Source organism: Strix uralensis, chromosome 21 (assembly GCF_047716275.1).
Source record: "Strix uralensis isolate ZFMK-TIS-50842 chromosome 21, bStrUra1, whole genome shotgun sequence".
Classification (NCBI taxonomy): domain Eukaryota; kingdom Metazoa; phylum Chordata; class Aves; order Strigiformes; family Strigidae; genus Strix; species Strix uralensis.
This window is the reverse complement of record NC_133992.1, coordinates 151,023-165,823: the sequence shown is the minus strand read 5'-3', so window position 1 is coordinate 165,823 and position 14,801 is coordinate 151,023.

The following is a 14,801-nucleotide window of genomic DNA, read 5'->3' as shown; positions in this document are numbered from 1 at the left end:
CCCAGGCACAGAGAAGGTGCTAGCAGGGAATTCTCTGCCTGCCTTTCCCCAGTGCTCTGCAAGCTCTCCAGGACAACATAAAATCTGGGGCTCTGTGCTTTCTTTCGTTCTGAACAAGTGTTACTGTTTTCTGCACAAAAGCGATTCTGCGAAGCAATGTGAACACTTGTGCTTCCCAGGCACAGAGAAGGTGCTAGCAGGGAATTCTCTGCCTGCCTTTCCCCAGTGCTCTGCAAGCTCTCCAGGACAACATAAAATCTGGGGCTCTGTGCTTTCTTTCGTTCTGAACAAGTGTTACTGTTTTCTGCACAAAAGCGATTCTGCGAAGCAATGTGAACAGGCACAGAGAAGGTGCTAGCAGGGAATTCTCTGCCTGCCTTTCCTCAGTGCTCTGCAAGCTCTCCAGGACAACATAAAATCTGGGGTTCTGTGCTTTCTTTCATTCTGAACAAGTGTTACTGTTTTCTGCACAAAAGCGATTCTGCGAAGCAATGTGAACACTTGTGCTTCCCAGGCACAGAGAAGGTGCTAGCAGGGAATTCTCTGCCTGCCTTTCCCCAGTGCTCTGCAAGCTCTCCAGGACAACATAAAATCTGGGGCTCTGTGCTTTCTTTCGTTCTGAACAAGTGTTACTGTTTTCTGCACAAAAGCGATTCTGCGAAGCAATGTGAACACTTCTGCTTCCCAGGCACAGAGAAGGTGCTAGCAGGGAATTCTCTGCCTGCCTTTCCCCAGTGCTCTGCAAGCTCTCCAGGACAACATAAAATCTGGGGCTCTGTGATTTCTTTCGTTCTGAACAAGTGTTACTGTTTTCTGCACAAAAGCGATTCTGCGAAGCAATGTGAACAGGCACAGAGAAGGTGCTAGCAGGGAATTCTCTGCCTGCCTTTCCCCAGTGCTCTACAAGCTCTCCAGGACAACAGCAAATCTGGGGCTCTGTGCTTTCTTTCGTTCTGAACAAGTGTTACTGTTTTCTGCACAAAAGCGATTCTGCGAAGCAATGTGAACAGGCACAGAGAAGGTGCTAGCAGGGAATTCTCTGCCTGCCTTTCCTCAGTGCTCTGCAAGCTCTCCAGGACAACATAAAATCTGGGGTTCTGTGCTTTCTTTCATTCTGAACAAGTGTTACTGTTTTCTGCACAAAAGCGATTCTGCGAAGCAATGTGAACACTTGTGCTTCCCAGGCACAGAGAAGGTGCTAGCAGGGAATTCTCTGCCTGCCTTTCCCCAGTGCTCTGCAAGCTCTCCAGGACAACATAAAATCTGGGGCTCTGTGCTTTCTTTCGTTCTGAACAAGTGTTACTGTTTTCTGCACAAAAGCGATTCTGCGAAGCAATGTGAACACTTGTGCTTCCCAGGCACAGAGAAGGTGCTAGCAGGGAATTCTCTGCCTGCCTTTCCCCAGTGCTCTGCAAGCTCTCCAGGACAACATAAAATCTGGGGCTCTGTGCTTTCTTTCGTTCTGAACAAGTGTTACTGTTTTCTGCACAAAAGCGATTCTGCGAAGCAATGTGAAAACTTGTGCTTCCCAGGCACAGAGAAGGTGCTAGCAGGGAATTCTCTGCCTGCCTTTCCCCAGTGCTCTGCAAGCTCTCCAGGACAACATAAAATCTGGGGTTCTGTGCTTTCTTTCGTTCTGAACAAGTGTTACTGTTTTCTGCACAAAAGCGATTCTGCGAAGCAATGTGAACAGGCACAGAGAAGGTGCTAGCAGGGAATTCTCTGCCTGCCTTTCCTCAGTGCTCTGCAAGCTCTCCAGGACAACATAAAATCTGGGGTTCTGTGCTTTCTTTCATTCTGAACAAGTGTTACTGTTTTCTGCACAAAAGCGATTCTGCGAAGCAATGTGAACACTTGTGCTTCCCAGGCACAGAGAAGGTGCTAGCAGGGAATTCTCTGCCTGCCTTTCCCCAGTGCTCTGCAAGCTCTCCAGGACAACATAAAATCTGGGGCTCTGTGCTTTCTTTCGTTCTGAACAAGTGTTACTGTTTTCTGCACAAAAGCGATTCTGCGAAGCAATGTGAACACTTGTGCTTCCCAGGCACAGAGAAGGTGCTAGCAGGGAATTCTCTGCCTGCCTTTCCCCAGTGCTCTGCAAGCTCTCCAGGACAACATAAAATCTGGGGCTCTGTGCTTTCTTTCGTTCTGAACAAGTGTTACTGTTTTCTGCACAAAAGCGATTCTGCGAAGCAATGTGAAAACTTGTGCTTCCCAGGCACAGAGAAGGTGCTAGCAGGGAATTCTCTGCCTGCCTTTCCCCAGTGCTCTGCAAGCTCTCCAGGACAACATAAAATCTGGGGTTCTGTGCTTTCTTTCGTTCTGAACAAGTGTTACTGTTTTCTGCACAAAAGCGATTCTGCGAAGCAATGTGAACACTTGTGCTTCCCAGGCACAGAGAAGGTGCTAGCAGGGAATTCTCTGCCTGCCTTTCCCCAGTGCTCTGCAAGCTCTCCAGGACAACATAAAATCTGGGGCTCTGTGCTTTCTTTCGTTCTGAACAACTGTTACTGTTTTCTGCACAAAAGCGATTCTGCGAAGCAATGTGAACACTTGTGCTTCCCAGGCACAGAGAAGGTGCTAGCAGGGAATTCTCTGCCTGCCTTTCCCCAGTGCTCTGCAAGCTCTCCAGGACAACATAAAATCTGGGGCTCTGTGCTTTCTTTCGTTCTGAACAAGTGTTACTGTTTTCTGCACAAAAGCGATTCTGCGAAGCAATGTGAACAGGCACAGAGAAGGTGCTAGCAGGGAATTCTCTGCCTGCCTTTCCTCAGTGCTCTGCAAGCTCTCCAGGACAACATAAAATCTGGGGTTCTGTGCTTTCTTTCATTCTGAACAAGTGTTACTGTTTTCTGCACAAAAGCGATTCTGCGAAGCAATGTGAACACTTGTGCTTCCCAGGCACAGAGAAGGTGCTAGCAGGGAATTCTCTGCCTGCCTTTCCCCAGTGCTCTGCAAGCTCTCCAGGACAACATAAAATCTGGGGCTCTGTGCTTTCTTTCGTTCTGAACAAGTGTTACTGTTTTCTGCACAAAAGCGATTCTGCGAAGCAATGTGAACACTTCTGCTTCCCAGGCACAGAGAAGGTGCTAGCAGGGAATTCTCTGCCTGCCTTTCCCCAGTGCTCTGCAAGCTCTCCAGGACAACATAAAATCTGGGGCTCTGTGATTTCTTTCGTTCTGAACAAGTGTTACTGTTTTCTGCACAAAAGCGGTTCTGCGAAGCAATGTGAAAACTTGTGCTTCCCAGGCACAGAGAAGGTGCTAGCAGGGAATTCTCTGCCTGCCTTTCCCCAGTGCTCTGCAAGCTCTCCAGGACAACATAAAATCTGGGGCTCTGTGCTTTCTTTCGTTCTGAACAAGTGTTACTGTTTTCTGCACAAAAGCGATTCTGCGAAGCAATGTGAACACTTGTGCTTCCCAGGCACAGAGAAGGTGCTAGCAGGGAATTCTCTGCCTGCCTTTCCCCAGTGCTCTGCAAGCTCTCCAGGACAACATAAAATCTGGGGCTCTGTGCTTTCTTTCGTTCTGAACAAGTGTTACTGTTTTCTGCACAAAAGCGATTCTGCGAAGCAATGTGAACACTTGTGCTTCCCAGGCACAGAGAAGGTGCTAGCAGGGAATTCTCTGCCTGCCTTTCCCCAGTGCTCTACAAGCTCTCCAGGACAACAGCAAATCTGGGGCTCTGTGCTTTCTTTCGTTCTGAACAAGTGTTACTGTTTTCTGCACAAAAGCGATTCTGCCAAGCAATGTGAACACTTGTGCTTCCCAGGCACAGAGAAGGTGCTAGCAGGGAATTCTCTGCCTGCCTTTCCCCAGTGCTCTGCAAGCTCTCCAGGACAACATAAAATCTGGGGTTCTGTGCTTTCTTTCATTCTGAACAAGTGTTACTGTTTTCTGCACAAAAGCGATTCTGCGAAGCAATGTGAACAGGCACAGAGAAGGTGCTAGCAGGGAATTCTCTGCCTGCCTTTCCTCAGTGCTCTGCAAGCTCTCCAGGACAACATAAAATCTGGGGTTCTGTGCTTTCTTTCATTCTGAACAAGTGTTACTGTTTTCTGCACAAAAGCGATTCTGCGAAGCAATGTGAACACTTGTGCTTCCCAGGCACAGAGAAGGTGCTAGCAGGGAATTCTCTGCCTGCCTTTCCCCAGTGCTCTGCAAGCTCTCCAGGACAACATAAAATCTGGGGCTCTGTGCTTTCTTTCGTTCTGAACAAGTGTTACTGTTTTCTGCACAAAAGCGATTCTGCGAAGCAATGTGAACACTTGTGCTTCCCAGGCACAGAGAAGGTGCTAGCAGGGAATTCTCTGCCTGCCTTTCCCCAGTGCTCTGCAAGCTCTCCAGGACAACATAAAATCTGGGGCTCTGTGCTTTCTTTCGTTCTGAACAAGTGTTACTGTTTTCTGCACAAAAGCGATTCTGCGAAGCAATGTGAACACTTGTGCTTCCCAGGCACAGAGAAGGTGCTAGCAGGGAATTCTCTGCCTGCCTTTCCCCAGTGCTCTGCAAGCTCTCCAGGACAACATAAAATCTGGGGCTCTGTGCTTTCTTTCGTTCTGAACAACTGTTACTGTTTTCTGCACAAAAGCGATTCTGCGAAGCAATGTGAACAGGCACAGAGAAGGTGCTAGCAGGGAATTCTCTGCCTGCCTTTCCCCAGTGCTCTACAAGCTCTCCAGGACAACAGCAAATCTGGGGCTCTGTGCTTTCTTTCGTTCTGAACAAGTGTTACTGTTTTCTGCACAAAAGCGATTCTGCGAAGCAATGTGAACACTTGTGCTTCCCAGGCACAGAGAAGGTGCTAGCAGGGAATTCTCTGCCTGCCTTTCCCCAGTGCTCTGCAAGCTCTCCAGGACAACATAAAATCTGGGGCTCTGTGCTTTCTTTCGTTCTGAACAAGTGTTACTGTTTTCTGCACAAAAGCGATTCTGCGAAGCAATGTGAACACTTGTGCTTCCCAGGCACAGAGAAGGTGCTAGCAGGGAATTCTCTGCCTGCCTTTCCCCAGTGCTCTGCAAGCTCTCCAGGACAACATAAAATCTGGGGCTCTGTGCTTTCTTTCGTTCTGAACAACTGTTACTGTTTTCTGCACAAAAGCGATTCTGCGAAGCAATGTGAACAGGCACAGAGAAGGTGCTAGCAGGGAATTCTCTGCCTGCCTTTCCCCAGTGCTCTACAAGCTCTCCAGGACAACATAAAATCTGGGGCTCTGTGCTTTCTTTCGTTCTGAACAAGTGTTACTGTTTTCTGCACAAAAGCGATTCTGCGAAGCAATGTGAACACTTGTGCTTCCCAGGCACAGAGAAGGTGCTAGCAGGGAATTCTCTGCCTGCCTTTCCCCAGTGCTCTGCAAGCTCTCCAGGACAACATAAAATCTGGGGCTCTGTGCTTTCTTTCGTTCTGAACAACTGTTACTGTTTTCTGCACAAAAGCGATTCTGCGAAGCAATGTGAACACTTGTGCTTCCCAGGCACAGAGAAGGTGCTAGCAGGGAATTCTCTGCCTGCCTTTCCCCAGTGCTCTGCAAGCTCTCCAGGACAACATAAAATCTGGGGCTCTGTGCTTTCTTTCGTTCTGAACAACTGTTACTGTTTTCTGCACAAAAGCGATTCTGCCAAGCAATGTGAACACTTCTGCTTCCCAGGCACAGAGAAGGTGCTAGCAGGGAATTCTCTGCCTGCCTTTCCTCAGTGCTCTGCAAGCTCTCCAGGACAACATAAAATCTGGGGCTCTGTGCTTTCTTTCGTTCTGAACAAGTGTTACTGTTTTCTGCACAAAAGCGATTCTGCCAAGCAATGTGAACACTTCTGCTTCCCAGGCACAGAGAAGGTGCTAGCAGGGAATTCTCTGCCTGCCTTTCCCCAGTGCTCTGCAAGCTCTCCAGGACAACATAAAATCTGGGGCTCTGTGCTTTCTTTCGTTCTGAACAAGTGTTACTGTTTTCTGCACAAAAGCGATTCTGCGAAGCAATGTGAACACTTCTGCTTCCCAGGCACAGAGAAGGTGCTAGCAGGGAATTCTCTGCCTGCCTTTCCCCAGTGCTCTGCAAGCTCTCCAGGACAACATAAAATCTGGGGCTCTGTGCTTTCTTTCGTTCTGAACAAGTGTTACTGTTTTCTGCACAAAAGCGATTCTGCGAAGCAATGTGAACAGGCACAGAGAAGGTGCTAGCAGGGAATTCTCTGCCTGCCTTTCCTCAGTGCTCTGCAAGCTCTCCAGGACAACATAAAATCTGGGGTTCTGTGCTTTCTTTCATTCTGAACAAGTGTTACTGTTTTCTGCACAAAAGCGATTCTGCGAAGCAATGTGAACACTTGTGCTTCCCAGGCACAGAGAAGGTGCTAGCAGGGAATTCTCTGCCTGCCTTTCCCCAGTGCTCTGCAAGCTCTCCAGGACAACATAAAATCTGGGGCTCTGTGCTTTCTTTCGTTCTGAACAAGTGTTACTGTTTTCTGCACAAAAGCGATTCTGCGAAGCAATGTGAACACTTGTGCTTCCCAGGCACAGAGAAGGTGCTAGCAGGGAATTCTCTGCCTGCCTTTCCCCAGTGCTCTGCAAGCTCTCCAGGACAACATAAAATCTGGGGTTCTGTGCTTTCTTTCATTCTGAACAAGTGTTACTGTTTTCTGCACAAAAGCGATTCTGCGAAGCAATGTGAACAGGCACAGAGAAGGTGCTAGCAGGGAATTCTCTGCCTGCCTTTCCTCAGTGCTCTGCAAGCTCTCCAGGACAACATAAAATCTGGGGTTCTGTGCTTTCTTTCATTCTGAACAAGTGTTACTGTTTTCTGCACAAAAGCGATTCTGCGAAGCAATGTGAACACTTGTGCTTCCCAGGCACAGAGAAGGTGCTAGCAGGGAATTCTCTGCCTGCCTTTCCCCAGTGCTCTGCAAGCTCTCCAGGACAACATAAAATCTGGGGTTCTGTGCTTTCTTTCATTCTGAACAAGTGTTACTGTTTTCTGCACAAAAGCGATTCTGCGAAGCAATGTGAACAGGCACAGAGAAGGTGCTAGCAGGGAATTCTCTGCCTGCCTTTCCTCAGTGCTCTGCAAGCTCTCCAGGACAACATAAAATCTGGGGTTCTGTGCTTTCTTTCATTCTGAACAAGTGTTACTGTTTTCTGCACAAAAGCGATTCTGCGAAGCAATGTGAACACTTGTGCTTCCCAGGCACAGAGAAGGTGCTAGCAGGGAATTCTCTGCCTGCCTTTCCCCAGTGCTCTGCAAGCTCTCCAGGACAACATAAAATCTGGGGCTCTGTGCTTTCTTTCGTTCTGAACAAGTGTTACTGTTTTCTGCACAAAAGCGATTCTGCGAAGCAATGTGAAAACTTGTGCTTCCCAGGCACAGAGAAGGTGCTAGCAGGGAATTCTCTGCCTGCCTTTCCCCAGTGCTCTGCAAGCTCTCCAGGACAACATAAAATCTGGGGTTCTGTGCTTTCTTTCGTTCTGAACAAGTGTTACTGTTTTCTGCACAAAAGCGATTCTGCGAAGCAATGTGAACACTTGTGCTTCCCAGGCACAGAGAAGGTGCTAGCAGGGAATTCTCTGCCTGCCTTTCCCCAGTGCTCTGCAAGCTCTCCAGGACAACATAAAATCTGGGGCTCTGTGCTTTCTTTCGTTCTGAACAAGTGTTACTGTTTTCTGCACAAAAGCGATTCTGCGAAGCAATGTGAACACTTGTGCTTCCCAGGCACAGAGAAGGTGCTAGCAGGGAATTCTCTGCCTGCCTTTCCCCAGTGCTCTGCAAGCTCTCCAGGACAACATAAAATCTGGGGCTCTGTGCTTTCTTTCGTTCTGAACAAGTGTTACTGTTTTCTGCACAAAAGCGATTCTGCGAAGCAATGTGAACAGGCACAGAGAAGGTGCTAGCAGGGAATTCTCTGCCTGCCTTTCCTCAGTGCTCTGCAAGCTCTCCAGGACAACATAAAATCTGGGGTTCTGTGCTTTCTTTCATTCTGAACAAGTGTTACTGTTTTCTGCACAAAAGCGATTCTGCGAAGCAATGTGAACACTTGTGCTTCCCAGGCACAGAGAAGGTGCTAGCAGGGAATTCTCTGCCTGCCTTTCCCCAGTGCTCTGCAAGCTCTCCAGGACAACATAAAATCTGGGGCTCTGTGCTTTCTTTCGTTCTGAACAAGTGTTACTGTTTTCTGCACAAAAGCGATTCTGCGAAGCAATGTGAACACTTCTGCTTCCCAGGCACAGAGAAGGTGCTAGCAGGGAATTCTCTGCCTGCCTTTCCCCAGTGCTCTGCAAGCTCTCCAGGACAACATAAAATCTGGGGCTCTGTGATTTCTTTCGTTCTGAACAAGTGTTACTGTTTTCTGCACAAAAGCGATTCTGCGAAGCAATGTGAACAGGCACAGAGAAGGTGCTAGCAGGGAATTCTCTGCCTGCCTTTCCCCAGTGCTCTACAAGCTCTCCAGGACAACAGCAAATCTGGGGCTCTGTGCTTTCTTTCGTTCTGAACAAGTGTTACTGTTTTCTGCACAAAAGCGATTCTGCGAAGCAATGTGAACAGGCACAGAGAAGGTGCTAGCAGGGAATTCTCTGCCTGCCTTTCCTCAGTGCTCTGCAAGCTCTCCAGGACAACATAAAATCTGGGGTTCTGTGCTTTCTTTCATTCTGAACAAGTGTTACTGTTTTCTGCACAAAAGCGATTCTGCGAAGCAATGTGAACACTTGTGCTTCCCAGGCACAGAGAAGGTGCTAGCAGGGAATTCTCTGCCTGCCTTTCCCCAGTGCTCTGCAAGCTCTCCAGGACAACATAAAATCTGGGGCTCTGTGCTTTCTTTCGTTCTGAACAAGTGTTACTGTTTTCTGCACAAAAGCGATTCTGCGAAGCAATGTGAACACTTGTGCTTCCCAGGCACAGAGAAGGTGCTAGCAGGGAATTCTCTGCCTGCCTTTCCCCAGTGCTCTGCAAGCTCTCCAGGACAACATAAAATCTGGGGCTCTGTGCTTTCTTTCGTTCTGAACAAGTGTTACTGTTTTCTGCACAAAAGCGATTCTGCGAAGCAATGTGAAAACTTGTGCTTCCCAGGCACAGAGAAGGTGCTAGCAGGGAATTCTCTGCCTGCCTTTCCCCAGTGCTCTGCAAGCTCTCCAGGACAACATAAAATCTGGGGTTCTGTGCTTTCTTTCGTTCTGAACAAGTGTTACTGTTTTCTGCACAAAAGCGATTCTGCGAAGCAATGTGAACAGGCACAGAGAAGGTGCTAGCAGGGAATTCTCTGCCTGCCTTTCCTCAGTGCTCTGCAAGCTCTCCAGGACAACATAAAATCTGGGGTTCTGTGCTTTCTTTCATTCTGAACAAGTGTTACTGTTTTCTGCACAAAAGCGATTCTGCGAAGCAATGTGAACACTTGTGCTTCCCAGGCACAGAGAAGGTGCTAGCAGGGAATTCTCTGCCTGCCTTTCCCCAGTGCTCTGCAAGCTCTCCAGGACAACATAAAATCTGGGGCTCTGTGCTTTCTTTCGTTCTGAACAAGTGTTACTGTTTTCTGCACAAAAGCGATTCTGCGAAGCAATGTGAACACTTGTGCTTCCCAGGCACAGAGAAGGTGCTAGCAGGGAATTCTCTGCCTGCCTTTCCCCAGTGCTCTGCAAGCTCTCCAGGACAACATAAAATCTGGGGCTCTGTGCTTTCTTTCGTTCTGAACAAGTGTTACTGTTTTCTGCACAAAAGCGATTCTGCGAAGCAATGTGAAAACTTGTGCTTCCCAGGCACAGAGAAGGTGCTAGCAGGGAATTCTCTGCCTGCCTTTCCCCAGTGCTCTGCAAGCTCTCCAGGACAACATAAAATCTGGGGTTCTGTGCTTTCTTTCGTTCTGAACAAGTGTTACTGTTTTCTGCACAAAAGCGATTCTGCGAAGCAATGTGAACACTTGTGCTTCCCAGGCACAGAGAAGGTGCTAGCAGGGAATTCTCTGCCTGCCTTTCCCCAGTGCTCTGCAAGCTCTCCAGGACAACATAAAATCTGGGGCTCTGTGCTTTCTTTCGTTCTGAACAACTGTTACTGTTTTCTGCACAAAAGCGATTCTGCGAAGCAATGTGAACACTTGTGCTTCCCAGGCACAGAGAAGGTGCTAGCAGGGAATTCTCTGCCTGCCTTTCCCCAGTGCTCTGCAAGCTCTCCAGGACAACATAAAATCTGGGGCTCTGTGCTTTCTTTCGTTCTGAACAAGTGTTACTGTTTTCTGCACAAAAGCGATTCTGCGAAGCAATGTGAACAGGCACAGAGAAGGTGCTAGCAGGGAATTCTCTGCCTGCCTTTCCTCAGTGCTCTGCAAGCTCTCCAGGACAACATAAAATCTGGGGTTCTGTGCTTTCTTTCATTCTGAACAAGTGTTACTGTTTTCTGCACAAAAGCGATTCTGCGAAGCAATGTGAACACTTGTGCTTCCCAGGCACAGAGAAGGTGCTAGCAGGGAATTCTCTGCCTGCCTTTCCCCAGTGCTCTGCAAGCTCTCCAGGACAACATAAAATCTGGGGCTCTGTGCTTTCTTTCGTTCTGAACAAGTGTTACTGTTTTCTGCACAAAAGCGATTCTGCGAAGCAATGTGAACACTTCTGCTTCCCAGGCACAGAGAAGGTGCTAGCAGGGAATTCTCTGCCTGCCTTTCCCCAGTGCTCTGCAAGCTCTCCAGGACAACATAAAATCTGGGGCTCTGTGATTTCTTTCGTTCTGAACAAGTGTTACTGTTTTCTGCACAAAAGCGGTTCTGCGAAGCAATGTGAAAACTTGTGCTTCCCAGGCACAGAGAAGGTGCTAGCAGGGAATTCTCTGCCTGCCTTTCCCCAGTGCTCTGCAAGCTCTCCAGGACAACATAAAATCTGGGGCTCTGTGCTTTCTTTCGTTCTGAACAAGTGTTACTGTTTTCTGCACAAAAGCGATTCTGCGAAGCAATGTGAACACTTGTGCTTCCCAGGCACAGAGAAGGTGCTAGCAGGGAATTCTCTGCCTGCCTTTCCCCAGTGCTCTGCAAGCTCTCCAGGACAACATAAAATCTGGGGCTCTGTGCTTTCTTTCGTTCTGAACAAGTGTTACTGTTTTCTGCACAAAAGCGATTCTGCGAAGCAATGTGAACACTTGTGCTTCCCAGGCACAGAGAAGGTGCTAGCAGGGAATTCTCTGCCTGCCTTTCCCCAGTGCTCTACAAGCTCTCCAGGACAACAGCAAATCTGGGGCTCTGTGCTTTCTTTCGTTCTGAACAAGTGTTACTGTTTTCTGCACAAAAGCGATTCTGCCAAGCAATGTGAACACTTGTGCTTCCCAGGCACAGAGAAGGTGCTAGCAGGGAATTCTCTGCCTGCCTTTCCCCAGTGCTCTGCAAGCTCTCCAGGACAACATAAAATCTGGGGTTCTGTGCTTTCTTTCATTCTGAACAAGTGTTACTGTTTTCTGCACAAAAGCGATTCTGCGAAGCAATGTGAACAGGCACAGAGAAGGTGCTAGCAGGGAATTCTCTGCCTGCCTTTCCTCAGTGCTCTGCAAGCTCTCCAGGACAACATAAAATCTGGGGTTCTGTGCTTTCTTTCATTCTGAACAAGTGTTACTGTTTTCTGCACAAAAGCGATTCTGCGAAGCAATGTGAACACTTGTGCTTCCCAGGCACAGAGAAGGTGCTAGCAGGGAATTCTCTGCCTGCCTTTCCCCAGTGCTCTGCAAGCTCTCCAGGACAACATAAAATCTGGGGCTCTGTGCTTTCTTTCGTTCTGAACAAGTGTTACTGTTTTCTGCACAAAAGCGATTCTGCGAAGCAATGTGAACACTTGTGCTTCCCAGGCACAGAGAAGGTGCTAGCAGGGAATTCTCTGCCTGCCTTTCCCCAGTGCTCTGCAAGCTCTCCAGGACAACATAAAATCTGGGGCTCTGTGCTTTCTTTCGTTCTGAACAAGTGTTACTGTTTTCTGCACAAAAGCGATTCTGCGAAGCAATGTGAACACTTGTGCTTCCCAGGCACAGAGAAGGTGCTAGCAGGGAATTCTCTGCCTGCCTTTCCCCAGTGCTCTGCAAGCTCTCCAGGACAACATAAAATCTGGGGCTCTGTGCTTTCTTTCGTTCTGAACAACTGTTACTGTTTTCTGCACAAAAGCGATTCTGCGAAGCAATGTGAACAGGCACAGAGAAGGTGCTAGCAGGGAATTCTCTGCCTGCCTTTCCCCAGTGCTCTACAAGCTCTCCAGGACAACAGCAAATCTGGGGCTCTGTGCTTTCTTTCGTTCTGAACAAGTGTTACTGTTTTCTGCACAAAAGCGATTCTGCGAAGCAATGTGAACACTTGTGCTTCCCAGGCACAGAGAAGGTGCTAGCAGGGAATTCTCTGCCTGCCTTTCCCCAGTGCTCTGCAAGCTCTCCAGGACAACATAAAATCTGGGGCTCTGTGCTTTCTTTCGTTCTGAACAACTGTTACTGTTTTCTGCACAAAAGCGATTCTGCGAAGCAATGTGAACACTTGTGCTTCCCAGGCACAGAGAAGGTGCTAGCAGGGAATTCTCTGCCTGCCTTTCCCCAGTGCTCTGCAAGCTCTCCAGGACAACATAAAATCTGGGGCTCTGTGCTTTCTTTCGTTCTGAACAACTGTTACTGTTTTCTGCACAAAAGCGATTCTGCCAAGCAATGTGAACACTTCTGCTTCCCAGGCACAGAGAAGGTGCTAGCAGGGAATTCTCTGCCTGCCTTTCCTCAGTGCTCTGCAAGCTCTCCAGGACAACATAAAATCTGGGGCTCTGTGCTTTCTTTCGTTCTGAACAAGTGTTACTGTTTTCTGCACAAAAGCGATTCTGCCAAGCAATGTGAACACTTCTGCTTCCCAGGCACAGAGAAGGTGCTAGCAGGGAATTCTCTGCCTGCCTTTCCCCAGTGCTCTGCAAGCTCTCCAGGACAACATAAAATCTGGGGCTCTGTGCTTTCTTTCGTTCTGAACAAGTGTTACTGTTTTCTGCACAAAAGCGATTCTGCCAAGCAATGTGAACACTTGTGCTTCCCAGGCACAGAGAAGGTGCTAGCAGGGAATTCTCTGCCTGCCTTTCCCCAGTGCTCTGCAAGCTCTCCAGGACAACATAAAATCTGGGGCTCTGTGCTTTCTTTCGTTCTGAACAAGTGTTACTGTTTTCTGCACAAAAGCGATTCTGCGAAGCAATGTGAACACTTGTGCTTCCCAGGCACAGAGAAGGTGCTAGCAGGGAATTCTCTGCCTGCCTTTCCCCAGTGCTCTGCAAGCTCTCCAGGACAACATAAAATCTGGGGCTCTGTGCTTTCTTTCGTTCTGAACAAGTGTTACTGTTTTCTGCACAAAAGCGATTCTGCGAAGCAATGTGAACACTTGTGCTTCCCAGGCACAGAGAAGGTGCTAGCAGGGAATTCTCTGCCTGCCTTTCCTCAGTGCTCTGAAAGCTCTCCAGGACAACATAAAATCTGGGGTTCTGTGCTTTCTTTCATTCTGAACAAGTGTTACTGTTTTCTGCACAAAAGCGATTCTGCGAAGCAATGTGAACACTTGTGCTTCCCAGGCACAGAGAAGGTGCTAGCAGGGAATTCTCTGCCTGCCTTTCCCCAGTGCTCTGCAAGCTCTCCAGGACAACATAAAATCTGGGGCTCTGTGCTTTCTTTCGTTCTGAACAAGTGTTACTGTTTTCTGCACAAAAGCGGTTCTGCGAAGCAATGTGAAAACTTGTGCTTCCCAGGCACAGAGAAGGTGCTAGCAGGGAATTCTCTGCCTGCCTTTCCCCAGTGCTCTGCAAGCTCTCCAGGACAACATAAAATCTGGGGCTCTGTGCTTTCTTTCGTTCTGAACAAGTGTTACTGTTTTCTGCACAAAAGCGATTCTGCGAAGCAATGTGAACACTTGTGCTTCCCAGGCACAGAGAAGGTGCTAGCAGGGAATTCTCTGCCTGCCTTTCCCCAGTGCTCTGCAAGCTCTCCAGGACAACATAAAATCTGGGGCTCTGTGCTTTCTTTCGTTCTGAACAACTGTTACTGTTTTCTGCACAAAAGCGATTCTGCGAAGCAATGTGAACAGGCACAGAGAAGGTGCTAGCAGGGAATTCTCTGCCTGCCTTTCCCCAGTGCTCTACAAGCTCTCCAGGACAACAGCAAATCTGGGGCTCTGTGCTTTCTTTCGTTCTGAACAAGTGTTACTGTTTTCTGCACAAAAGCTATTCTGCGAAGCAATGTGAACACTTGTGCTTCCCAGGCACAGAGAAGGTGCTAGCAGGGAATTCTCTGCCTGCCTTTCCCCAGTGCTCTGCAAGCTCTCCAGGACAACATAAAATCTGGGGCTCTGTGCTTTCTTTCGTTCTGAACAACTGTTACTGTTTTCTGCACAAAAGCGATTCTGCGAAGCAATGTGAACACTTGTGCTTCCCAGGCACAGAGAAGGTGCTAGCAGGGAATTCTCTGCCTGCCTTTCCCCAGTGCTCTGCAAGCTCTCCAGGACAACATAAAATCTGGGGCTCTGTGCTTTCTTTCGTTCTGAACAAGTGTTACTGTTTTCTGCACAAAAGCGATTCTGCCAAGCAATGTGAACACTTCTGCTTCCCAGGCACAGAGAAGGTGCTAGCAGGGAATTCTCTGCCTGCCTTTCCTCAGTGCTCTGCAAGCTCTCCAGGACAACATAAAATCTGGGGCTCTGTGCTTTCTTTCGTTCTGAACAAGTGTTACTGTTTTCTGCACAAAAGCGATTCTGCGAAGCAATGTGAACACTTCTGCTTCCCAGGCACAGAGAAGGTGCTAGCAGGGAATTCTCTGCCTGCCTTTCCCCAGTGCTCTGCAAGCTCTCCAGGACAACATAAAAT